General features: G+C 42.6%; 1 protein-coding gene and 1 long non-coding RNA gene across 3 annotated transcripts in view; both read right to left on the bottom strand.

The window, feature by feature from the left end:
- LOC140997862 (butyrophilin-like protein 1) overlaps window positions 1-24,738 on the bottom strand; it is a 43,750-nt gene that overhangs the window by 13,987 nt on the left and 5,025 nt on the right. The window lies entirely within an intron of this gene.
- Window positions 20,373-22,491, bottom strand: LOC140998348 (uncharacterized). Its single transcript, XR_012179425.1, has 2 exons — window positions 21,717-22,491; window positions 20,373-21,518 (listed from the first exon to the last, which is right to left on the bottom strand). It is a non-coding gene; the product is annotated as an uncharacterized lncRNA (long non-coding RNA).

Genomic DNA, 24,738 nt, shown 5'->3' with positions numbered 1-24,738 from the left:
TAAAACACTTTTTCTGACTCTCATCATGACAGAAACACATCAACAGTGAAGACTTTACAGCAGCTCCTGAACTTTTACACATTTGTTGGGCTTAAAAAAACATTAAAGGACGTCATGTGAACTTTGTTGTCTATTTACATTAAAGTAATAAAGAAAATGTGTTATGAAATGTGAAACACAGGGTCATTAAAAGCTTGTCCCCTTCTGTTAACAGGGCTCGGGTGTGGCCACTTTAATAGGAACACCTGTACAATCTAAAGCAGGGCTGAGCAACATATACAATACATACTGTTGTCATGATGTGAGACTATATATTGTCTTAGATATGTGATATTCTCACATGGTGATATATCATAACTGTTGTCTGTTCCTGGTTTTAAAGGCTCATTACAGTAAAGTGACGTCATGTTCTGAACTCACCAGACTGTTCGACTTGTTCTGATACTTTCTTTACCCACTGACTCATTATATCCACATTAATGATGATTATTGATCAGAAATCTCATCGTGTTAATGTTTTGTGAAAGTAACAATCGTCATCCCTACAATATTATCACAGTAGGGCCTGTTTGGTCAAACATATTGAGATATTTGATTTTGTGGCCCCGTCCTAACATTTATGAAGCACTTTTGAGAAAATTTCAATATATTGAGTTACATATCGTATATCAGGGTGTGGCCTAAAAATATTGTGATATAATTTTAAGAACCTCGCAGCAGTGGAAACTGTCTCTCAACTGGAAAGGAGCCACAAACTTCACAGAAAAGGAGGCTCAGAGTTCAGGACCACTTTCAGTCTGAGCTCCTCAGTGGACCTGAGCTGGTACCAACATCATTCTTTCATGTCACTGAGACAAAGATTTACTGATGAAGATCCTGTGGCATCAGAACCAGAAGCAGCACCAGTGTGACTTGAGGAGACAGAGCTCAAATGTGTTTCAGGACTAAGAGTTTCTCTCTCAGTGAACACAGTTTCTCTGATTAATGAACTAAATGAACACATGAATCAAGTGTATGTGCTCATATTGTAGTCATGTATCATCACAGTTGTACGTAGTCATATCCAACATAAAGAAGATAATGAATGATGTAAATGATCCTTAAAGGTGAATTCAGACTGAACACAAAAGTTGATTTTATTCCAGTTAATTTAACAGCTGGAGAGTTTTTACAGTGAATGTTTCAGCAGCACAAACATGAACTCCACTTCTTCTTCTTATTTCCATCCAGAACACTTTTATCTGCGTTTTCTATTTTAAGTCTCAGAGTTTCTTCAGTTTGAAACATTTTCAACATCAACAGACTTTGAGCTGATTACCTGTGTGTTCAGTCTGAACTCATAATCTTTTTTTAAAACACACAGATAATTAAAATTCTCTGAAGACTAAAATACCACTTACCATTCATGAGTACATAGGTCACAGTAGCAATCCTATGGCTGATTGTCTCCTGCGTAGCTACACAGCTGTAGGTGTCGGTCTTGGTCACAGTAGTCTTGACAGTGATGTATGAACGACCTCCTCTCTCTGAGACCTGAGGCTTCTCAGTATGAAGAGTGTTGTTATCACTGTCCTTCCACTCTACTGTAGGAAGTGGATCACCGTGAGCTTCACACTGCAGCAGACGCCAGTGCTTTGTTTCAGCAAGTATATCGATAATTGGCCTTGGAGCTGCACCTGTGAACACATTATAAACAATAAATTATAAAGAGACAGTTTCAGCATTATTAAAGTAATATTGGGATTTTGTTCATCCACACTCTGCTTGTATCCAGTTTACAGTGTGAAGAGAAAAACACAATAAAAGCCTCCAGCATCATTTTATGGGACGATATTTCAAACATTTTAAACTGTTTCCAGTTTGAGGCAGACACACAAATACAGTGAACTTGTTAAACTGAACTATAAAGATTGTAATAAAATATAAAACATAGTGTTCAAAGGTAAACACACCTGATGTGTCACATGTTAGTGAGAACTACTCTGGAACTGCTTCTTGAAAGATGTTGTTGTATAACTATAATATAATAAACGTGTCCACCTTTAAGTGACGAGTGATCCCAGTCAGTTCAACACAGAGAGGTTCAGGCCCACAGATGTGAGTGTTTAGACTGACAGGCCTGAGAAGACATTTACAGAAACACCTGCAGAGGTGGAGAGTGACGTCATCAGAATCAGGACTCACCTGGGATGTTTTCACCTGGGATGTTTTCACCTGTTCTGTCTCTTAAGACTTGATCTGAAAGGAAAAACAAACACACGTTAGATTGTTTTGAAACAGACAGGTAATACTGTGTAAAAGTCATATTTCATCTACTATAGACGGCTGAAATTTCATTGCACAGAGACATAATCTGCAGCGTGTCTCTGATATCAGGCATGTTTGATACAGAGGTCATCTCTCCAGATGTGGCTGCAGCTCTGTGGGCTCGAGGCCCTGCCAGATGTGTATTCTGACCACAACAAAAGTCCATCTGGGACTCTTGAACCAGTCGCAGCAGTAAATGAGTGGACATCTTTAACTGTTTAATGAAAGCACTCACCAACAACAAGCTCAATGTTGAATGTTTGTCTCGGCTGAAGACGTGGAAAATCGCAGCTGTAGGTCCCGCTGTCGGCCATCTTTGTATTATGGATCTTTATGGAGGCGTTGCCGTTCTTCAGTTGATCTTGAAAATGTGAGACTCGACCTTTGAACTGCTCATCTTGACCTGGACGGCCGTTATTGTAATGAATGCCTGAATCATACATGAACACCTCCTTCTGACCGTCTTTCTTCCAGTCAAACAGCTTTCTTGTGATGTCCTCCTTGTTGCTGAGGGAACAGGGTAAAACAGCATCACTGTCTTCTTCCACGACCACTTTGACACCTGGAAGATAAAAACATGTGTTACTCAGTATGTTAACATGCAGAGTCATCAGGAAACAAAGTCAGATAACAACTTTACACACCACAACAATAACTCAACACCTGTTTCCTCTAACATAATAGTTTTGGTTGTGTCGTGCTTGTTGTAGGTTCCTAATCAGTGAAGCCATGAGCTTGACGCTCTCCTCAATTTTTGCGATTTTTAAACCAAAAAACATCCACACATTTTTAAGTGAAATGAATTAAGTACTAACTTATTAATATGAACTGTTCACCTGTAAATGATGTAAATAACCTCTTTTTTATCATAATTAACAACACATTTTTTTCACATATCAACTTAAATTATTATTCAAATACTTATCAACAAAATATAGCATTTAGGCTCCTATATTACCGGCCCCTAATTGTTATCAATGTCCTTGAAACAATTACTCCAAAAGTGTCAACTTAAATTAAAGGAGCCTGAATAACATAACTTATCACTTAGTGAAAGAAGCTTGGTGTTCTTAGTCCCATTCAAGATGAGATCTTCATAACAGTCCATCAGTTATCCTCTGATTCTTGAAGAAGACATAGCTTTGTTACAGGGCGACAAAGCTCGTTGGTCTTGGTCTTCACTTTAACCTGACGAACGAAACCATTTCTATCAGGAAAAGTCTCCACTATTCTTCCAAGTGGAGTTTCTGGGTGATGTATCGTCCATGATCAGCACCACGTCGCCGACACAGAAGTTTCTTCCAGGTGAAGACTATCGCTGACGTTCTTGGAGCTGTGTCAGATACTCTTTGCACCAGCGTTTCCAGAAGACATCCGCGAGGTATTGAATCTGTCTCCATCTGCGGTTGACATACTGGTCATCTTCATGAAATACTCCTGGTGGTAACTCGGGCTTGACTTTGAGCAACAACAAGTGGTTGGGCGTGAGGGCCTCTAAATCGTTGAGGTCTGATGATGCCTTTGTGATGGGCCTGCTGTTTATGACCGCCTCAGCTTCACAAAGTAGGGTGTGGAGAACTTCTTCATCCAGCAGTTGCTCCTTGACCGTGATGTTCAGGATTTTTCTCACTCAACGAATTAACCGCTCCCAGCTGCCTCCGTGGTGAGAACCCGCTGGCGGATTGAAATGCCACTGAACACCTCTCTGTTGCAAATGTTTCTCGATCCTGTTGGTGTTCCATTCCTTGATTGATTTCCTCATCTCACTGTCAGCTGACCGAAAGTTGGTTCCATTATCTGAATACATCTCTCTGACTTGTCCTCTTCTGGCAAGAAATCTTCTGATTGCGTCGAGACAGGCATCAGTGTCGAGAGAAGAAGCAACTTCCAGATGCACTGCTCGTATAGCAAGACACGTGAAGATAACACCGTATCTCTTTACTTGGACTCGTCCTCTCTTCACTAAGAACGGACCAAAGTAATCTATGCCGACTCTTGTAAAAGGAGGGTCGTCTGGCAAGACCCTGCATGTTGGTAGATCTGCCATGAGCTGCTTTGCCAGCTGCTCCATGTAGCCTTTTACAGATGACCGGTTGGACAGGAACCTTCTGATAGGTCCACTTGCTCCAGGGATCCAGAATCGTTGCCGTAGCTAAGCCAACATGTGATTCCTTCCGGCGTGAGCTGTAATGTCATGAATGTGTCTCAACACAAACCTTGTGACGTGTGAATCCTTAGGCAAGATGACTTGCTGCTTGGAGTCATCAGGCATAGCCGCGCGACTCAACCGTCCGCCAACTCTCATAACTCCGTCTTGGAGCACTGGATTTAACTTAAAGAGCAAGCTACTTTTCTTCACTCTTTGATGCTCCTTTAGCATAGCCAAGTCTTCTTTGAAGCTTTGTTTCTGACAGTATTTCACAATTTCTGTTTCTGCTTCAGTCAAGTCATCACAAGTCAGATACTTTCCTTTAACGGCTTTCTTAAACTCTGTCATCCGGCTTTCTCCGTCTACTGCTCGTAGCTCCTTTCTCTTTTCCTTTAGCTCTTTCAGCAAATCCTTAAGTTTCAGAAACCAGCCTACAGCGCGTTTCAACGCCGTCCAGGAAGAGTAGTGGTTCATCCACTGATCCATGAAATCCTCAAGTTCTTGTGCCTGAATGACATGCACTTGAGTCATTCGTTTGACCTCTGGGTCGTCGATATCCAGCATGCCCGGATATGGATTTTTAGGCCACTGGTCTTGTGAGCTGAGCAAGAAACTTGGTCCTGAAAGCCAGCTCTCATTTTTCAAAAATGCTTCCACAGTCTGTCCTCTTGAGACAACGTCAGCGGGATTCAGAGTGGTGTTGATGTATCTCCACTGAGATGTCTGAGAGTGATCCAGGATTGCTGAAACCCTGTTAGCAATGAACGTCTTGAATCTGGTGCTCTCACTGTTCAAGTACTTTAGCACAGCTGTGCTATCGGTCCAAAAGATGGATTCGTGAAGCTCCAACTCAAGCTCTTTCCTCAGAAGCTTGTCCATTTTTATTGCGACTGTGGCCGCTGTCAGTTCCATTCTGGGAATAGTTGGTGACTTTAAGGGAGCGACCCTTGTCTTTGCCAGGATCAAGGTGGATTGAGCTTCACCCGTTGAAAAGCGCAGCAGTAAGTAGCTTGTGGTGCCGTAGGCATCTTCACTAGCGTCAGCAAAGTGATGAAGCTGCGCAAAGACTGGCGCACCAAACTGCTTCGACTTGACACATCTGTCAACTCCAAATTTCTCAATCTGTTGCAAACTTGAGATCCACTTATTCCAACCTTTGACCACAGTGTCTGGCAGGTCTTCGTCCCAGCTATACTTCTGCCAACATAAATCCTGCAGGATTCTTTTGGCGGGCAATATTACTGGAGCGAGAAAGCCCAGCGGATCAAAAATTGAGCTGACCAAGGAAAGCAGGCCTCTCCTTGTGTGTGGTCAATCTTTGAGGTTGATCTTGAACCTGAACTGATCTGATTCGGCACACCACTGGATACCCAATGCTCTCTCCATGGGCAAGTTGTCCTCATCTAAGTCCAGATCTTGAAACCCTTGAGCCTTTTCCTCTTCTGGGATTGAATTAAGCAACTTCCTGCTGTTGCTTGACCACTTTGTCAGCCGGAATCCTCCCTTTGCCAACATGCTTCTCAACTCAGCACACAGTGTGATGGCTGTATCTTCATCAGAAGCCGATTTAAGACAGTCGTCCACGTAAAATTTTTCCTGACTGTTTTATCCGTCTCTTGTCCAAACTCCTCTGCGAAATCTGTTGCGCATTTCTGGAGCGCAAAGGTGGCGACACTTGGCGATGATGTTGCGCCGAAGATATGCACCAGCATCTTATGTTCGACCAGATCCTGCTCATAGTTGCCACCAGGCCACCATAGAAATCTCAGGAGATCCGTGTCTTCATTACTCACTTTGACTTGGTGGAACATGGCCTCCACGTCTGCCATGACCGCCACAGCCTCCTGGCGGAACCTCATGAGGACCCCCACCAGCGAGCTTGTAAGGTCCGGACCCTGTAGGAGCTGCTGGTTCAATGATATTCCTTGGAAGCTTGCGCCGCAGTCGAACAGGAAACAACACACTGGACCAGGTTTACACAACATTGAGAGGAGCATACAAGGCCTCACCCCTCCCCCATCTCGGCGCTTCGGACCACATCACTGTTATGCTAATGCCAGCATACAGGCCTAAGGTCAAAGTCACCAGACCGGTTCAGAAGCAGGTACGGGTGTGGCCAGAGGGTGCCTCCTCAGCACTCCAGGACTGCTTTGACACCACAGACTGGGACATGTTCAAGCAGGCAGCCACCTACAACCACCACATCAACATACAGGAGTACTCAGACACTGTTACTGCCTACATCAGCAAATGCATTGATGATGTCACGGACACCAAGACCATCACAGTACGGGCCAATCAGAAACCATGGCTGACGGGGGAAGTCCATCGGTTACTGAAAGCCCGGAACGCTGCTTTCAGAGCAGGTGATGAGGCTGGTCTGAGATCAGCAAGAGCCAACCTGTCCCGTGGCATCAGACTTGCAAAGAGGCAGTACAGCAACAGGATAACCCACCACTTCACTGACAGCAGAGACACAAGGAGCCTGTGGCAGGGGCTACAGACCATCACGGACTACAAACCTCGACCACAGACCTGTGACAACAACATCACTCTGCTGAACGATCTGAACCACTTCTTTGGACGGTTTGAAGCCGACAACACCACACCTGCACAGAAGACAACACCCCCTCCAGATGACCAGGTGCTGTCCCTGTCTCCAGCCAGCGTGAGGAGATCCCTCTCCAGGATCAATGCTCGCAAAGCTGCAGGACCTGACAACATTCCTGGTCGTGTGCTGAAGGACTGTGCAGAGGAGCTCACAGATGTCCTACAACGCGCAACTTCTGCTTGGTTGGATGTCTGACTCCGTGGTGAGGCAAATACCACGTTCGCCCCTCAGTAGGTTCACACTCATCACCTACAAGCTTCACGGCGTAACCTTTCTTGAGCACGTCGTCCATGAACGCCACATATTCTCCATAGAACTTGCCGTCCTTTGAGAACCTCTTCCGTAAGTTCAGTGCACGTTGCTCCGCAACTGCTCTGTTGTTCAGCATACACAAACATTTTTTCTTCACTGGAAGACAAACATTGTAATGACCGTCTTTAAGTACAGCAGACTGTGACACCATGCTGATAAACTGATGGTCCTCCTTAGACATCTCGATGTCTTCGTCTTGTCCAGCATCTGGAAAGTCCTGCTTGAATTGTAGCTGCCAAAGTTCTTCAAGCTTGGCTACTGAGATTCTGTTTGCAGTAATTCCTGTCAGTGTGTTTGCCTCCAATGTGTCACTTCCACCTCTGAGTGGTCCGTTCACTGTCCAGCTTAATATTGTCCTCACGGCGTATGGTCCATTGTCCACGCTGTTGACCACTTGTAGCGGTTCCATCGCCTTGGGAACATTTGCTCCAATGAGCAATCCAACTTCTGCTTGGATAGTGGGGATTTTCACCTCTTTTAGGTGGGGCCAACTGTCAATATCCTCTTGGTGGGGAATATTGTCCTTATAGGAATGTAGCTAAGGACAATAGCTACAAATATGTTCACTGTACTTTCTAAGGACATCAGATTTAAGCTTCACAACACACACACGCGCGCGCGCGCGCACACACACACGCACACACACACGCACACACATTAATCAGTAATCATGAAGCAAACAAAAACCAGGAAACATTTTAAGAACCTGTTGGTCTGACTTCTCTTATCATTTATCAGACGATGTCTCCTCACCAAGATTAAGTACAACCACACAAACAGGTGTTACTACATTGTCAAAAAAAATGAGTGTGAGTTTCAGAGAGAGGAGGACTACAACTAAGCTCCTATACTTGTACTGACATATTTTAAGTATATTTAAGCTTACAGTATTGTTTATTAGGTTTTTGTTATTGAGCCTTGTGTTTGAATTTTACAAAATGTATTCAGCTGGAAACTCTTCAGCTTTATAACACCAGGAGAAGTTGTAGTTTTATTCATGTCAGATCTTGATTTATTGGACTGGATTCAAAGACACAACTAACCACCAAACTATCCTGTTCCTCAGCTGCAACACACAGGTTGTTTTTAACTTTGTAATTCAAATATGTTCACTGTACTTTCTAAAGGACATCAGATTAAATTCACATGACACACACACGCACGCACACACACACGCACACACACACACACACACACACACACACACACACTTGGTGCAGGTTGTTAATCTTGAGGCTGATGTACAGTTAAGTTTTCTGTCTGTTTGGGTGAATAGACCTGCGATCAGCTCTTATCATTTATCAGACGATGTCTCCTCACCAGTACTGACTACAACCACACAAACAGGTGTTACTACATTGTCAAAAAAAATGAGTGTGAGTGTCAGAGAGAGGAGGACTACAACCAAATAATAAAAATAGTTTATTAGGTTTTTGTTATTGAGCTTTGTGTTTGAATTTTACAAAATGTATTGAGCTGGAAACTCTTCAGCTTTATAACACCAGGAGAAGAAGATGAACATCCAGCATGTTTCCACATTGTTCCACTGTTCAGATGAAATAAAGTGAGAATTAAAAACTGTCAGTGAGTGATGATCAGTTTTCTTACCGTCTCCAGCAGCAGACGTTTCTCCAGAGCAGCTCAGCAGACAGAGACACACGAGAGGAAGAAGCTCCATAGTTGTGATGTCCTCTGAGGACTTCACCACACTGATGGTGTCTCTATATGACGGAGCTTCACACACTCCTCAACACCCTGACTGGTTCATCACAACCTGTTACTGCTCCTCAGCCTGCAGGCAGTGAGAGCTGCAACACGTCCGGTACAAACCTTCACAATAAAACAGTAAAAGCGTCATCACCATATATTTACACTATGACTCATGCACACAACTGCACTTTGTCTTCACACTAACATTAAAGCTGTGTATAAAATAATCAACTTTACAGCCTCAAATTCAGCTTCAGCTGTTAATGTGTCAAAGCTGCTTCTCTTCCTGACCTGTTGCGACCTGATCAGCAGCAGTGAAACATCTCTGCAGTTCCTCCAACACAAGCAAATAAAAGATCCGCTCCAGACGTGTTGAAAGAAACAGGCTGTAATGAAGAGTGTAACTCAGCCCCAAGTTTCACAGTCCACAAAACATTTCACACAAAAACACTAATGTAGAAGAAATTCCCAGTTTCCCTCCTCATATTCAGGCAACACAAACATCACAGTGGTTTGTTGGAAATATAGTTAAAGGAACAGTTCACTCAAATAAAACAAAAACTCAGTCATCATCTCCTCCCTCATGCTGATGTGAAGTCAGGTGAAGTTTCATAGTCCACAAAACATTTCTGGAGCTTCACAGTAAAACTCTCCTCAACTGAAGTAGCTGGAGACTTGTTTTAAAATGGAAAAGCAACAGAAATATAAACTCCATTAAAACTTTGCCGAATTAGCTGTTAGTAGTTCCTGTTTGCAGTGAAACTGTTGATGAACAGACAACTATCAGTGGATTACTTTGAGACTGAAGGAAACTTAAAAACAGGAGATTTCTCAGGCAAGTTCTGCACATGTAAGAAGCGTCTGTTTTCAGGATTTGTCAGCAAATTTATGGAGTCATTATCTCCCCCAGTTCAGCTGTAAAAAAAATTGCTGCAGTTTTCAAACTGATATTTTCTATATTTAGCTAATTTTCTTCACATCTGAGACAAATTGTTAAAAAATTAAAAGCGTTAAATCTAAATATTAATTGTAAATATTAAATCTAAATATTACAGGTGACCCATTAAGATGCAACATTTAACTAACAAATCCAACAATTATGCCTCAGATTTGAGGAAAATGAGCTAAATGTGAAGAAAATGAGCTAAATATTGAAAATATATGAGTGAGAAAACTGCAATCAAGTTTTTTACATTTGGTTTTATGTCCCAGAAAACCTCTGTTTAGTGTTCACTCCTTTTTAATACACATAAGTGGGTTTTTAATCCAAATGAGTTATTTACTGATGTATTTTATGTTGTGGAACAAAACATACAAATCTCTTGAGCTCATGTGTTAACCACAGACGATGTTTCAGGTATTTAACCAAAAGCCCACTGACTTTGAGAAGAGGGGACAAAAAATGCAAAAATGTATTATTACGACTTATGACTAAACTTATTTATGGGTTTAAAGACTCATTCCTGCAGCACTATGTGGAGGCTGTTTAACAGGGAAGACAACAACTCCCAAGTTCCCACGCTGCTTCACAACACCGTCAAACTAAGTCTTTATCTCACTGGTTAGATTGAGAGATTCCTCGTGGCAGAAGTTAATACTGTGTGTTTAAACTCAGTTCAGTTGAACACACTGACACAAAATGTTGATACATTTGCATTTACATTTACATTTAGGGCATTTAGCAGACGCGTACATTTGTCACAAGAAAGAGAACACAACATATCACCGTTGATAAAGTAGAAAAGATAGAAAGAATATTTAAGCCCTCTTCTGAGCAAAGTAGCTGCCATTTATCAAGGATACCTTTCATAAGTGCTACGATGTAAGTGCTAGAGTTAGGAACATACAAGTGCATATGATGTTTGGGTTTTTTTTGCTTTTTTTCGGGGGGGGGGGGGGGGGGGGGGGGGGTTGGGGGGTGGGGAGGGAGTCATGTCATGCTATGCGGTGTTGAGGTGAAGTCTGAACAAGTGAGTCTTGAGTCTTTTGTGAAAGATGGCGAGTGACTCTGCTGTCCTGACATTGGTCGGGAGTTCGTTCCACCACTGAGGTGCCAGAACAGAGAAGAGTCGGGATTTCACTGGGCGGGCTTTGTTTGCTCTTAGCGATGGCGGTACCAGCCGGCCAGCTGATGTAGTAGAGTGAAGTGCTCGCGCAGGGGCGTGTGGTCTCATCAGTGTTTGGAAGTAGATGGGTGCAGTTCGGTTGACGGCCTTGAAGGCCAGCACCATGGTCTTGAATCTGATGCCGGCCACAACAGGAAGCCAGTGGAGGTCACAGCGGAGGAGGGGGGTCACATGGGAGAGTTTGGGTAGATTGAAAACAAGGCGCGCTGCAGCGTTCTGGATACGTTGCAACGGTTTAGTCGCAGAGGCTGGGAGTCCAGCCAAGAGCGAGTTGCAGTAGTCGAGGCGGGAGATGACCAGCCATTGAATAAGGAGTTGCGTCGCTTCCTTTGTGAGGAAAGACCGGATCCTGCAGATGTTGTAGAGGGCAAATCTGCAGGATCGGGCCACCGCGGTGATGTTGGGGGTGCAGGATAGTCCGTCGTCGAGGATTACACCCAGGTTCCTCGCAGTCGATGAAGGCGATACCGTGATGTCCTCAACAGTGACTGACAGGTCCATGTGAGGGCAGTCTTTCCCCCGGGATGAAGAGGAGTTCAGTTTTACTAAGGTTGAGCTTGAGATGATGCGCAGTTGTCCAAGCGGAGATGTCTGCCAGACATTCTGAGATGCGCGTGGCAACATAGGTGTTGGAGGATGGGGGAAAGGAGAGGAACAGCTGGGTGTCGTCAGCATAACAGTGGTAAGAGAATCCATGTGATGCGTTTGCAAAGCCTGGTGATCTAGTGTATAGTGAAAACAGAAGCGGTCCTAGTACTGAGCCTTGAGGGACACCAGTTTCCAGGGAGCAGGGTTTGGACAAGGAGCCATTCCACATGACCTGAAAGGTGCGTTCTGTTGGGTATGATGCGAGCCAGGTTGAAGCAGAGTCAGCATTGCCAAGTTTGGCCAAAGTGGAGAGGAGGATTTGGTGGTTGACTTTGTCAAACGCAGAGGATAAGTCGAGGAGGATGAGGACTGACGAGTGGGACGAGGCTCTGGTGGCCCGGAGCGACTCAGTCACTGTGAGGAGGGCCGTCTCAGTGGAGTGAGCAGTCCTGAAGCCTGACTGATTAGGGTCAAGGAGGTCGTTTTGCGAAAGGTAGGAGGACAGTTGGTTGTAGACGGCACGTTCCAGGGTTTTAGAGAGAAATGAGAGAAGGGATACAGGTCTGTAGTTTCGGATGTCAGCCGAGTCTAGAGCGGGTTTCTTTAGGAGTGGCTTTACTGTAGCTGTTTTGAAAGGAGCTGGAAAGGAGAGCTGGTAAACCCAACAGTGAGACTCCAAAGGGCAAAACTGCTCTTTACCTCTGCCCACACTGCCCTCAGTTAACACACACCTTCCCACAGTGGGCAGGCATGAGCATGTTCGAACCACTGAGCAGCATTTATGAGAATCATTACAATAAAATAGATACTTTTTTATTGGTTTACTTTCAATCCTTATCTTCTTACAGTGAAACCACGAGGTATTGTATGCAGGAGACGAGTTTCTGGGAATATAGCAGCCTTCTCAAACAGGAACTGACTCACACTCACCCACACACACAAGGTCTATTGACAAGAGCTGGCCCTGTGTGCACGCACATACCAGCAAAGTATGTGTGAATTTGTTGGAAATACAATTAAAAGAATAGTTCACTCAAACAAAACAAAAACTCAGTCATCATCTCCTCCCTCATGCTGATGTAAAGTCAGGTGAAGTTTCATAGTCCACAAAACATTTCTGGAGCTTCACAGTAAAACTCTCCTCAACAACTTGTTGTTGTTTTAAAACGGAAAAGCAACAGAAATAAAACTCCATTAAAACTTTGCCGAATTAGCTGTTAGTAGTTCCTGTTTGCAGTGAACCTGTTGATGAACAGACAACTATCAGTGGATTACTTTGATACTGAAGGAAACTTTAAAACAGGAGATTTCTCAGGCAAGTTCTGCACATGTAAGAAGCGTCTGTTTTCAGGATTTGTCAGCAAATTTATGGAGTCATTATCTCCCCCAGTTCAGCTTGATGATGTTTTATATCGAGTGTCAGATGTAAAACATTTGACTGCAGTTTTCAAACTGATATTTTCTATATTTAGCTAATTTTCTTCACATCTGGAACATAAATTGTTAAAAAATGTTTATATGTAAAAAAAAAAAAAGTTAAGCGTTAAATCTAAATGTTAGATTTTGATTTAACATTTAACTTTTTTTCATCAAACATGTTGAATCTAAATGTTACAGCCAGGTGACCCATTTAGACTAACAAATCCAACAATTATGCCTCAGATTTGAGTAAAATGAGCTAAATGTGAAGAAAATGAGCTAAATATTGAAAATATATCAGTGAGACAACTGCAATCAAGTTTTTTACATTTGGTTTTATGTCCCAGAAAACCTCTGTTTAGTGTTCGCTCCTTTTTAATACACATAAGTGTTTTTTAATGCAAATGAGTTATTTACTGATGTATTTTATGTTGTGGAACAAAACATACAAATCTCTTGAGCTCATGTGTTAACCACAGACAATGTTTCAGGTATTTAACCAAAAGCCCACTGACTTTGAGAAGAGGGGACTAAACATGCAAAAATGTATCATTACGATTTATGACTAAACTTATTTATGGGTTTAAAGACTCATTCCTGCAGCACTATGTGGAGGCTGTTTAACAGGGAAGACAACAACTCCCAAGTTCCCACGCTGCTTCACAACACCGTCAAACTAAGTCTTTATCTCACTGGTTAGATTGAGAGATTCCTCGTGGCAGAAGTTAATACTGTGTGTTTAAACTCAGTTCAGTTGAACACACTGACACAAAATGTTGATACATTTGCATTTACATTTACATTTAGGGCATTTAGCAGACGCGTACATTTGTCACAAGAAAGAAAACACAACATATCACTGTTGATAAAGTAGAAAAGATAGAAAGAATATTTAAGCCCTCTTCTGAGCAAAGAAGCTGCTATTTAACAAGGATACCTTTCATAAGTGCTACGATGTAAGTGCTAGAGTTAGGAACATACAAGTGCATATGATGTTTGGGGTTTTTTTGTGTTTTTTTTTGGGGGGGGGGGAGTTGGTGGGGGGGAGGGAGTCATCTCATGCTATGCGGTGTCGAGGTGAAGTCTGAACAAGTGAGTCTTGAGTCTTTTGCGAAAGATTGCGAGTGACTCTGCTGTCCTGACATTGGTCAGGAGTTCGTTCCACCACTGAGGTGCCAGAACAGAGAAGAGTCGGGATTTCGCTGGGTGGTCTTTGTTTGCTCTTAGCGATGGCGGTACCAGCCGGCCAGCTGATGTAGTAGAGTGAAGTGCTCGCGCAGGGGCGTGTGGTCTGATCAGTGTTTGGAAGTAGATGGGTGCAGTTCGGTTGACGGCCTTGAAGGCCAGCACCATGGTCTTGAATCTGATGCGGGCCACAACAGGAAGCCAGTGGAGGTCACAGCGGAGGAGGGGGGTCACATGGGAGAGTTTAGGTAGATTGAAAACAAGGCGCGCTGCAGCGTTCTGGATACGTTGCAACGGTTTAGTCGCAGAGGCTGGGAGTCCAGACAAGAGCGAGTTGCAGTAGTCGAGGCGGGAGATGACCAGCGTTTGAACCAGGAGTTGCGTCGCTTCCTTTGTGAGGAAAGACTGGATCCTGCAGATGTTGTAGAGGGCAAATCTGCAGGATCGGGCCACCGCGGTGATGTTGGGGGTGCAGGATCGTTCGTCGTCGAGGATTACACCCAGGTTCCTCGCAGTCGATGAAGGCGATACTGTGACGTCCTCGACAGTGACTGACAGGTCCATGTGAGGGCAGTCTTTCCCCCGGGATGAAGAGGGGTTTAGTTTTACTAAGGTTGAGCTTGAGATGATGGGCAGTTGTCCAAGCGGAGATGTCTGCTAGACATTCTGAGATGCGCGTGGCAACGTGGGTGTTGGAGGATGGGGGAAAGGAGAGGAACAGCTGGGTGTCGTCAGCATAACAGTGGTAAGAGAATCCATGTGATGCGATTGCAGAGCCTAGTGATCTAGTGTATAGTGAAAACAGAAGCGGTCCTAGTACTGAGCCTTGAGGGACACCAGTTTCCAGGGAGCAGGGTTTGGACAAGGAGCCATTCCACATGACCTGAAAGGTGCGTTCTGTCGGGTATGATGCGAGCCAGGTTGAAGCAGAGTCAGCGATGCCAAGTTTGGCCAAAGTGGAGAGGAGGATTTGGTGGTTGACTTTGTCAAACGCAGAGGATAAGTCGAGGAGGATGAGGACTGACAAGTGGGACGAGGCTCTGGCGGCCCGGAGCGACTCAGTCACTGTGAAGAGGGCCGTCTCAGTGGAGTGGGCAGTCCTGAAGCCTGACTGATTAGGGTCAAGGAGGTCGTTTTGCGAAAGGTAGGAGGACAGTTGGTTGTAGACGGCACGTTCCAGGGTTTTAGAGAGAAATGAGAGAAGAGATACAGGTCTGTAGTTTCAGATGTCAGCCGAGTCTAGAGCGGATTTCTTTAGGAGTGGCTTTACTGTAGTTGTTTTGAAAGGAGCTGGAAAGGAGAGGTGGTAAAACCAACAGTGAGACTCCAAAGGGCAAAACTGCTCTTTACCTCTGCCCACACTGCCCTCAGTTAACACACACCTTCCCACAGTGGGCAGGCATGAGCATGTTGGAACCACTGAGCAGCATTTATGAGAACCATTACAATAAAATAGATACTTTTTTATTGGTTTACTTTCAATCCTTATCTTCTTACAGTGAAACCACGAGGTAATGTTTGCAGGAGACGAGTTTCTGGGAATATAGCAGCCTTCTCAAACAGGAACTGACTCACACTCACCCACACACACACGGCCTATTGGGACGAGTGACAAGTAGAACAATGGGAGGTAAATCCAGCAAAAACCAGGAAGCTGGCGTAGGAAACCTATTCTATTTTAGCCTACTTTCCTATTTCTTAACTTGTTTTAATGTTTTGTTTTAATGTTTTTTAATTGCTTTTTAGGTTTTGAACAGCACTGTAACTTTTATTTTATTTAAGCCTACTTTCCTATCTCTTAACTTGTTTTAATGTTTTTTTAAAATGCTTTTACTGTAACTGCCTGTAAAGCACTTTGAGTTGCCTTGTGTCTGAATTGTGCTATACAAATAAACTTGCCTTGCCTTTCAGCTTTTCATTGAAAAATCCAAACAAACACATTCAGACACCTCACCCACATTTTCCTCGGAAATATGAGTCACGTAATCGCTGATGTGTTGCAACAGTCAGGTCTGATTAGAAAGAAAACAGTGACTTCAGGTGCAGGTTAGAGCTGGAGCAGCTCACCATCACAACCCCTCCTCTGCAGCCTGAATGCAGCCAGATCTTATCACCTCCAGGTACACGAGCCAAATCTTACCACCTCCAGGTAAACGAGCCAAATCTTATCACCTCCAGGTAAATGAGCCAAATCTTATCACCTCCAGGTAAATGAGCCAAATCTTATCACCTCCAGGTAAATGAGCCAAATCTTATCACCTCCAGGTAAATGAGCCAAATCTTATCACCTCCAGGTAAATGAGCCAAATCTTATCACCTCCAGGTACACGAGGTGTGACAGTTCAGGTAAAGAGGGAACAGCTGACACACCGTACAAGACATAACAATTACAATTATGTACACACATGGAGCCATAAAGGTAAAACTCAAAACAATCAAATAAATGAAATAACATAACAATGTCATACAGAAAGTTTACCCTTTTCTACCAACAGACACAGTTTTGTCACTGGTCTCTCAATAATATTCGTCTTTATTTGAATTTGAACAGATCTGATGATGCCTGATTTGTCAGGGAAAGTTTTGATTACTTTCCCAATCATCCAGGAATTTCTGGTGGCAGTGGCATCTGAGATCAAAATAATGTTCCCTGTTGCAAGATTACATTTTGGTTCGCTCCACTTTTTTTTCCCCTTTATCTTTTTTTTTTCTTGTTTTGTTTTTCTCCACTTCTTGGTTTCTGAAAGGCAGCTACAAACCGTAATGTCCATCTTGCAACTTCACAGATTGCTCCATAATTTCAATGAATTTTGCCTCCTCTCTTCATATTTCTTCTTGGTCCTCATCAACTCTCTCATTGAAATCACGTTCGTACTGCTTCTTCAACAGCTGCTCAAGTGACTTGACAGTTATTCTGTTTAAAGTGGCAAAATGACAGCAGTCATCATCAAGGTCGCCTTTCCAGTCCTCACATGTGCCACTAACAACCCACCCCAACAGGGTTTTAACAGCAAAGGGTCCCTCGCCTTGGCTGTTAACTTCCCACAGTTCCAGCAACTTTGAAGCACTCGTACCAATTATGCTCTCGTAAATCTCTATATGACGGAGCTTCACACACTCCTCAACACCCTGACTGGTTCATCACAACCTGTTTCTGCTCCTCAGCCTGAAGCTGCGGCACTTCCGGTACTAATATTTCAGAATAAAAGCGCCATCACCAGGCCTGCAGCTGCCATCGCATTTTGTCTGGGTGTTGGCCACTGAGAGGAGGGAAGTAACGAAGTACAAATACTTTGTTACTTTGTAACTGTATTTTTTCAGGTGTCTGTACTTTATTCTAGGTTTTCATTTTTCTGACAATTTTTGACTTTGTCTCCATTAATAACAAATATCTGCAGGTGAATTTTGATCATCTGGGACATTATTTGAACATTTGACTCTGGAGACATTTGTACGGTGGCCGGGAGGTGCAAACCAAGATTACAAAATGTGAAACACTTTTACAAAGCTTGAGACAAATTTACATTTTAGAAAACATTTTTACTTATCATTTACAAAATTACATTACCATAACACATTTACAACTCCCGAAACAAATTTACATTTCAGAAAACAAATTAACAAGACACGAAACACTTTTACAAACGGCAAAACAAATTTACAAGTCCCGAAACAAATTTACAAATATCAACCATCAACCGGAAAGGGAATGTGCCAACTCCGGGGTTGAACCGGAAGTGATCACGGGAAACAGCCAATACGAGTTTTCGTTGATAGAGTTTATGGACAGCCAAGATGGACAGTGATCCATGACAGCAACAGAGCCAGTCCACGACCACGACAATATTAGAAATTCTCTGACAGCGATCAAGTGATGTTTTGCCCGTTTTGTGGCAAACACATGAGCCGCTTAACGCGGTTTTGTTTTTCGTGTGGTTGGTCTCTCGAGTTTTTAAATGACATGGACCAGACGGACGGACCAGAATATAACCCGGCTTCATTCAGTTTGGTTTTCAGAGACCTCAAGCTGATGTGAACACCGTGTAAACTGGACATCATATCCACGATGACAGCGTACGAGTGTCCCTCATTAAAATACTGTGTGCTGCAGCATATCTGGTCCGTCAGTCTGTTCTATGCCCCATAAAAACTCTAAAGACCAACCACACGAAAAACAAAACCGCATTAAACGGCTCAAACGTTGTCCACAAAACGGGCAAAACATCACTGGATCACTGTCCATCTTAGCTGTCCATGAACTCTATCGGAAAACTCGTATTGGCTGTTCCCCGTGATCACTTCCGGTTCAACCCCGGAGTTGGCACATTCCCTTTCCGGTTGATGGTTGATATTCGTAAATTTGTTTTGGGACTTGTAAATGTGTTATGGTAATGTAATTTTGTTTTATGATATGTAAAAATGTTTTCTAAAATGTAAATTTGTCTCAAGCTTTGTAAAAGTGTTTCACATTTTGTAATCTTGGTTTGCACCTCCCGGCCACCGTACATTTGTGATATCAATCTAACGCACTAAACACACGATACCTTTCTGCAACCCTGAAGATGTTTTAAGATCACACCAGAAGAAAACATGTAGATATCAAACCCAGAGGAGATCTGCCTCATCTATCAGTGAGCATTGTGCAAAATAAAAATAAAAAAAATAATAAAATGTGTCTGAATTTGATTTGATAATCTGGGACACTTAAAATTTAGGTTTGCTAAACTCAATATCTCAATTTTTAAAGCATTATAAAAAATGACATGGACTGAAAGCTAAATAAGAAAATGTATCATTTATAGACATGTCATGAATTCACAAACATTCAGGAAAGAAAGGGCATAAATGTTTGTGAATGAATAAGTTCCATATTGGAATAAGTCCAACTGAGCAGATTTACTGTGATTTTCATCTTTCTCACGACCTTTTCTGAGCCCAGTTGGCTCCATGTTGGTGTTGGTGACGTGTGTTGATGAGACGATGTAGTTCACTGACTCTGCAGTCAGCTGAGGACAGGAACAATCCCTGTCAGTAGTTTTCACACTGTGACACACACACAGCTGTCTCTCTGTAATAATCTACTAAAGGTCCTTTGAGATGAGCAGTGAAACTTCGATCTGTTGAAGTCTTCTGAAAGCAGCCTTTGTTTGTCAGAGTATTTCATCAGCCAGAGTTATTCAGTCAGTTCTGTGTTTCAGCTAACATCACCCTTCTTCTCCAGAAGAGAGCTGTGTGAGGCACAAACACCAAACACACACTCAGACACACACATCTGCAGCAGCAATGATGCCACAACAACACACATCACAATCAGTTCTCCATAAAAGTGTAAAACAGCCTCACTGAGTGTGTTTGTCCTCCTGAGATTCATGTCATCATTCAACCTGACACACAAACAGAAGCAGCTCAAAACACTTCAGTCAAACAGCAGCAGGTGGCGCTAACGTCTCTGACAGATTTCACTTCCTGTGGCTGCTCGATGAAACAACACACCTGGTGCAGGTGCATGAACAGTTAACGCTCCAGCTGTAAGAATAAATAAATGAGAGTAAATAAAACATGGAGCTGTTTCTCTCTCAGATGCTTTGACCTCATCAGCAGCTGTTTCCTCCGGCAGCAGAAGATCAAGTCCCTGTTCTCAATCCTGCTGACAAAGTCCTGAGAAGAAACAGCTGCCAGCAGGTCTGGATCATGTTGTCTCCTCACAGACTCAGGCCTCGTTACACAGACATGAGGATTTCTTTACATTCAGCTGTAATCTCCATTCATGAAGCTGTCAGTGAGGTAAACTGTCTCTAGAAACCTTGTTTTAAAGAGGATTTATCTGCTCTGTTGTCTCTTTGGTGTCCTGACAGCTGCTGTAAAACACAGATCATCTCAGAATCACACCCATAAATTAAAATCTCTTTTATTTCTTTGATCACAGTTTGAACACAGAAACATCAGAAACAGTCACAACACACAGTTTTGACATTTTTCATGTTTTATTCAAACGTTTGTATAGAAATGATGAAGCGCTGCCTGAAGTGACATGAAACACTACAAGTGCATCATCAGTGAACAACAGAAACATCAGTGTGTAACTGGACCTGACAGACTGCCTGAGCACCTGGAAACATAATAAAGAACCAATACAGGCTCGTCCCAAATAATGGCAACAAATATAAAAGTCACATTATATTTACTTGTAGCTACAAAGTGTTCACACTGACTGACAGTGTTAACAGCAGCTTTAGTTCAGTGAAGTCTGATGGTTTTAAAGCACATGTGGAGCTCAGTCAGGAGCTTTAAGCGCTACAAGCAGTCTGATAATATTTGGTCAATAGACGGCATTTATACAGCACTGCTGCCCTCATTCATCCATCCACTCACTCACTCACTCACTCACTCACCGATGGCAGTGAGCTACCATACAAGGTGCTGGTCTGACCATCGGGAGCAGTTTGGGCTTCAGCCTGTTGCTCGAGGACACTTGGACATGTGGACGGGAGGAGCCGGGGATCGAACCACCGACGTGTGACGGCACTTTTTTGGTCCGAGCCCCTCGGCTCTGAACACGTATATAAAACTTGGACGGCCTTGTTCTGGTTTCATTAAGTCCCTAATGACAGGATTCTGGGTCCTACACTTGACCTGGACACTATTTGTGACTGAGTGCTGTGAGATAAAGTCGAGGACTGTATATGTGTATATCTTGTATATTAACTGTGAGTTTGCTCTGTAGATCATCGAGCAGACATGCTGTGATCTTACTGTCTATGATCTGGATGAGGTTCAGGACATGAGGACGGTTCAGGGAGAGACTGTTGCCGTGGTAATGGGACATAGTGATGAAGGCAGAACGAGCTACATGCACATCGTCACCCAAACAACTTTCCTTGCTGCCATCACAACTCTCTGCTTTAACACAACCCCAATCCTAACCTGAACCTCAGATTCATTTTAATGTTAAAACCAGGTTTTACTTCTCCAACTGAAATAAGTGACCAGACAAAATGTCCTCGCCATCATCCAGCATGGTCTCAGACTCAAAGTGGTCCTGAATGTTTTTTAATCATTGTGGCACTCAGTTCAGCGTCTGGTGGTCCGTCATTTGTGTTTGGTGGTGAACCTGGATCAGAAGGAAACAAAACAAAGTTATACTCAAGAAAATCCCAAATGTTTTGATCCTACTCTGAGTGTTAATACACACAGAATGATTAATGTCAGAGAGGATAAAACAACTATCAAGACTCTGAACGTGAGATACATATAAAGAATGAGTTGTATCTGTTCATCATTAATATGTTGATACAATATTTAATCTTACCTTTCTTACAATTTAGTTTGACGCAACCCTTGAATGTAAGCAGAGCTAGAACACCACCAACAACAATCAGAGTGATGAAAACTGCAGCAACAATCGCTCCAGTGTTGGACCCTGAAACAGATACAAAGTGAGTGCATCAGTCAGAACGTCAGTGCAGATGATAAACAGCAGACTGGACCTCACAGCTCACACAGAACAACTAAAGGTGAGTCTGCTCCTGAAATCTGAACTTGTTTCACATGAAAACTCCACTGGGATGAATGTGAGCAGGAACAGTGATGTGAGCTCTGATCTCAGGTCCAGTTTCCTCCTGCTGGGCTCCACAGCTCAGAGGCTGCTTCTGGTTCTGGTCCCAGCAGTGAAGAAATAAATGGACTTAGTTACAGTCCATCACTTTGATCTGACAGTAAAAACACAGGATCATCTGATAAAATATAAAACTTCTTCACAATACTTTTACTGATACTTTTACACTTTTACTCAGGTGGACTTTTACTTGTAACTGAGTATTTTTACTTTGTGTTTCTGCTTCTGTCACTTCAGTAAAGTATCCGAGTACTTCTTCCACCACTGACTACTGTCCAGAAACATGAAGGTTAAAATCACTGTGAGCTTCTTGGTGCTGGTCGGCTCCACAGTTATTGGGCCTGATGGGAGCAGATCAACACAGTCACAGGTTTTATGAAGCGTGAGTCTGTTGAAGCTCCGACTATTAAACATAAATATACTTTAACTCATTAATAAAAGAACAGAATCAATATTTAGAGATTCTTACAGACACATATAGACTGAGACACAGTTTCACATCTCTCCACACAGATTCTTAAATAATATAATCAGTACAATTCTTCTGTCTCAGCCAACAAAAGCTCACTAAAGATCACAGCAGGATCCATATTTTATTTCAGGAACATGTTGCAGAGTTGGATCATTTATGTTGCTGTGAAACATCAGGTTTGCTCATGATTTCTGAATCTGAATTCATCCTTCAGCATCAAATCCTTCAGGAGATCTCTGATCAGCTTCTGCTGCTTTAATAGTCACAATGACTACAATTATAAACTGATAATTAATGTTGGAGACTTGTAGTTACAGCCTGAATACAATGGTACTAATGACAAGTGTTAACTGTCCAGTAAAAACTCAGTTCAAAGCCTCCATGATCTCATATTATTACAGGAACTATCATTGTGTATATTCAGAGGTAAAGTTTGCTCCTAGTTTTCAGTCTGAGTTCAGTTTGTAGTTGAGAAATAAAATAATAAAGTCATCAGTGAGTAAACTCTTCTCTTCCTGTCTGAGCGTCTTCGTGTTGTCCTCGTTACATTGTTAGATAGAACAAGACGAGTAAAACTTTTCTAACTTCTCCTTAAAGAGTTTGTAACTATTTACAACTAAAACACTTTTTCTGACTCACATCATGACAGAAACACATCAACAGTGAAGACTTTACAGCAGCTCCTGAACTTTTACACATTTGTTGTGCTTAAAAAAACATTAAAGGACGTCATGTGAACTTTGTTGTCTATTTACATTAAAGTAATAAAGAAAATGTGTTATGAAATGTGAAACACAGGGTCATTAAAAGCTTGTCCCCTTCTGTTAACAGGGCTCGGGTGTGGCCACTTTAATAGGAACACCTGTACAATCTAAAGCAGGGCTGAGCAACATATACAATATATACTGTTGTCATGATGTGAGACTATATATTGTCTTAGATATTTGATATTCTCACATGGTGATATATCATAACTGTTGTCTGTTCCTGGTTTTAAAGGCTCATTACAGTAAAGTGACGTCATGTTCTGAACTCACCAGACTGTTCGACTTGTTCTGATACTTTCTTTACCCACTGACTCATTATATCCACATTAATGATGATTATTGATCAGAAATCTCATCGTGTTAATGTTTTGTGAAAGTAACAATCGTCATCCTTATATAATACTGATGTCACAGTAGGGCCTGTTTGGTCAAACATATTGAGATATTTGATTTTGTGGCCCCGTCCTAACATTTATGAAGCGCTTTTGAGAAAATTTCAATATATTGAGTTACATATCGTATATCAGGATGTGGCATAAAAATATTGTGATATAATTTTAAGGCCGTACCTCGCAGCTCTAATCTAAAGTAATCTAACACAACTGTTCTGTAACTTCAATAATCTTTAATTCTAGCAATATTATATAATCATAATGTTTAATGAATATTTAGTCAGAGTGAGTTAAAATCTGTGCTGATGTTTAATGACTCATGTTGTTATTATCACTCATCATAACTCATCATTTCAGATCGGTGTCATCATGTGTGAGACTCAGTTTGTGTGCTGTGATTCATTTTAGTCTGGTGATGCAGAAATCTTTGTTCAATAACCACCTGTATGTACATTTAACTTGTCCAGGTGTGAACTCACAAACAGTCGGTGTAAAGGATTTAAACAGTCAGCAGGCAGAAGAGGCAGCCTGTGCAGCTTCACTACAGGCCTGTGTGGCTCCCTGGTCATTTTAGTGAGATATTGTTTGCATTGTTAACTGGGTCAGCCCCCTTCATTTTCTGATTAAATTTACCTGTGTAGACACACCTGGTCCCGGCCGGGCTGAAACAGTTACTACCTTACGCCAGTAGATGGCGGTAGCAACTGAAAGCGTGGTGGTTGCTGCGGGCAACCGTTGTCGTGGTAACCGTTGTATCAAGTGCAGAGGAAGTCCAGCCGCAGCAGATACAGTGCAGCTGGTTTACATCCGATTCTGGACACTAATAAGTGTGTGTTTATCTGTTTATGTCTGTTCAGACATCTGTTGTACATAATAAATCCCCCTTAACACCTGAAGTGGACGTCTAAAATTCAGTGTGTTACACCTGGTTTGTGGAAACTGTCTCTCAACTGGAAAGGAGCCACAAACTTCACAGAAAAGGAGGCTCAGAGTTCAGGACCACTTTCAGTCTGAGCTCCTCAGTGGACCTGAGCTGGTACCAACATCATTCTTTCATGTCACTGAGACAAAGATTTAGTGATGAA

The sequence above is a fragment of the Pagrus major genome, chromosome 6 (assembly GCF_040436345.1).
Source record: "Pagrus major chromosome 6, Pma_NU_1.0".
Lineage (NCBI taxonomy): Eukaryota > Metazoa > Chordata > Actinopteri > Spariformes > Sparidae > Pagrus > Pagrus major.
This window is presented reverse-complemented; position numbering and strand designations above follow the sequence as displayed.